We start from the raw sequence: 3,827 nt of genomic DNA on the forward strand, positions 1-3,827 counted from the left end.
CTCGCCTACTACTAGATCCAACCCGAACTCTGCAGACTGGGCAATTTAAAACGAAAGGCCCAGGGGAAAACATTTAATAACGTTAGAGTGAGTGGACAAAAATAAAATAATAATTAAAATATTTATGTTTCCCCAAATTAATTTCTAATGAAAAATCGAATGCATGCCGCAAGCGATAAAACTTTTATCTCATAAAATATCGAGCCTCTCAGACTCTATAATATATGTATGTATTTACACTCGTCCATACTCCCTATATAAATTCATGGGTCTATATATGCCTACTACGCTCGCGTCCAACGCTCACGTTACGGCTTAATGCGGTGCTACACTACGCCATCAAGGTGGACAGACGTGTGTATAAATATGTGTCCACACCCCCTATATGAATTAAACACTCAAATAGGGCTACTACGCTCACGTCCACGCTCACGTCACACCACAATGCGGCTATACGCTACGCCATTAAGGTGGACAGACACATATGGCTAGCTAGCATTTATATACATACTCTCTCATAAATATATATTTATATCCACCGAAAATCCCATTTTCGATAACTCTCCAAGAGAAATAAAAATCGTCAAATTAAAATGACGTTAAAATATTCCGCAACATTAATTGTTCAACCATGAACTATAGCATGCATTTATTTAAAATAAACGTCCACTCACAAATTAGGCCTAAGCCTGATGTCGATCTGGGGCCTCGTCTGCTCGAGCCTCCTCACGTCCTGTTCCAAATATAATATTCATTTCCCAACCAATAATCCAATATTTAATCAAAATAGGCAAAATTACCCGAGAGCTATAAATACGTTCATCATTGCCTAACTTCGATATTCTTAAATCGGAACGATCCGAACTTAAATATCATACTCAACAGTCGTAAATACAACCTCCCCAAAATACGACTTAAATCCTACGGCCGGATTCTACATTAATTAACCGCCAAAAATACCAAACTTCGGAAATTCACAAACCTATCCAAATCTCATCCAAAAATTCCATAAATCACATCAATAAACTCCTCTTAATATTTCACACTTAAAACCCTAAAAATCTCTTAACCGGCGGCGGCTCCGCCGGCAGCGGCGGCCGGAGGCCAATTCCTGCGACCTCCAAAACCTATGAAATTTTGACAGAATAATCTCCTCATCATGCTCTACAACTTTCATAACCAGCACATCACCCAATTCCAAGCCTAACTAGGCTAATCGAATGAAAACATCCTAAAAGCCCTAGAAAATTCAACTCCACATTTCTCCTTACCTAGCTCAAGAGGGAGTGAGCTGATTGGAGGGGTTGCTGCATGGGAGGAGGGCTACAAAACGAGCCAAGGATCGCCGGTTTTGGTGGCCGGAGGAGGGAGTTCCGACGGCCGGAAGTTCGGGGCAGCTTAGCCTTTAAGGCGGCACCGCTCTCTCACGGCGACGCTAGGGGGGCTGTCACCGGTCCTGGAAGATAGCTGGGTCGGAGGGCAACCGAACGGGACCGGAGCGGCAGCAGATGGTGGCCGGACGGCGACGTACGGACTGCGAGAAGTTTCCGGCGGGGGAGAGGCTCGGGAGGAAACCGGGAAGAAGAGAGGAAGAAAAAGAAAAAGTGAGGGCTGGGTTTGGGTCTGACCAACCCGGTCCATCACCTATATAACAACCCAATTCCAAAAATAAAACACCCCGAATAAAAATTACCTTTTACTAGCTAAAATTTACCATTTTTACTGTCGTCGAAATTTTCTCTTACGAATAATCCTCCGCACATAAACGTCCCCGAAACCCCTCTAGGGACCAATTAAACTATTAACTCAATGACGGAGACGGTAAAATTCTTATTATAATCAGACTAGTAAATAAGGTAAAAATATAAGGGTCGGGATGTGACATGCAGAGGTTGGCAACTTTGTCCTCATGAGTGAGGTGCGCGCAATTATTTGCAAGCGCTTAATAAGAGCTTCTGCCAAGCCATTTTGGGTATGAACGTGAGGGATTGGATGCTCAACCTCAATTCCCAAAGACATGCAATAATCATCAAATGCTTGGGATGTAAATTCACCAGTATTATCTAATCGAATTGATTTAATAGAATAATCTGGGAATTGTGCTCGTAATTTAATTATCTGAGCAAGAAGCTTGGCGAATGCCATATTACGTGTTGACAAGAGACAAACATGTGACCATCTTGTAGAAGCATCAATTAAGACCATAAAATACCGAAATGGTCCACAAGATGGTTGTATAGGCCCACAAATGTCCCCTTGAATTCTTTGTAAAAATGATGGGGAGTTTGCATCAATCTTTGCAAAAGATGGCCTAATGATCAACTTTCCTTATGAGCATGCTTTACAAGGATTATTGCTTGGCAAAATAACATTCTTATTCATCAATGGATGTCCATTGGAATTAGTAATAATCCTACGCATCATCGTGGATCCTGGGTCACCTAGTCGGTCATGCCAAAGCATTAATGTGTGTTGATCAGTGAACTTTTGGTTCATAACATGCTATGCCTCAATTGACTTAATGGTTGTATAGTACAAACCAGATGAGAGGGCGACTATCCTTTCCAATATACGCCTTTGGTTGTAAGTATTGAAAGTAATGCAAAGATACTCCACATTGTTCTCATTTGTGGTTTCTATGTGATACCCATTCAATCGTATATCCTTAAAACTCAACAGATTCCTTTTAGATCTGGAGGAGTACAATGCCTCTTGAATGGATAATTGGGTACCATTTGACAACCGAATATGAGCTCTTCCAGAGCCTTCAATTAGGTCTACAGGACCTGAAATGGTTGTCACTTTTGCTCTTGTCAAATTTAAAGTGGAGAAATATTTTCGATCTCTAAGGATCGTGTGCGTGGTCGCACTATCTGCAAGGCATATTTCTTCTCCATCTTGAGAGCATCCATTTTTCATTTTATGCCTTCATAGAAAATAATACCAACATAAATATAAATAGTATGCAAAATAAGATAAACATACATTTATTTAATAAAGAAAAGGAAGTACACATTTTTTTTTCAATGAAGCATGAAAGGGAAATACTAGATTAAACATGAAAATGAAATAACATAGATATTAAACTAATTGATGTTGGTGACGCCACCACCAATCATGTCATCAACATGACTCCCATTGTTCGCAAAGAAATCTGAAACATCAAGGGAAGTTATATCTAATGGCCCAGACGACTCCCAAGGATTAGAATGATCAACGTGGTTTATTTCCACATTTTTCCTCTCTAGGGAGGCTTGGTAAAGATCTACCAAATGCTTGGGTGTACGGCAAGTCTTAGCCCAGTGGTTTGATGAACCACATCTATGACAATTATTGTCATTATTTCAGGGCACTTTGCTTGCCTAGCCATTCCCTTTGTTGAACTTGGCAATGTTTCTTGGTCCCAAATTTTGGCTATAACCTTTATGACCACGACCATTGTGTCGTCCACGGCCACGCTTACGACCATGGCTGCGGCCATGATTATACCAATCGTCATGCCTTCCTCCACGTCCATTGCCATTCCCGCTAATTTGATGCATTTGCTTCGGGGAATGGTTGTGACCCAGTTGGACGGGATTGATGATTTCTCATCAACAGCTCATTATTTTGTTCAGCCACAAGAAGACAAGAAATCAATTCAGAATATTTCTTGAATCCACGCTCTCGATACTGCTGTTGCAGGAGCATGTTTGAAGAGTGGAAAGTAGAGAATGTTTTCTCTAGCAGCATGTCTTCTGTGATTTGCTTACCACACAACCTTAGCATGGAGCTAATCTTGAATAGAGCTGAGTTGTACTCCTTCACTGTCTTGAAATCTTAAAGTC

This window comes from Fragaria vesca, linkage group LG6 (genome assembly GCF_000184155.1).
Source record: "Fragaria vesca subsp. vesca linkage group LG6, FraVesHawaii_1.0, whole genome shotgun sequence".
In the NCBI taxonomy this organism is placed as follows: domain Eukaryota; kingdom Viridiplantae; phylum Streptophyta; class Magnoliopsida; order Rosales; family Rosaceae; genus Fragaria; species Fragaria vesca.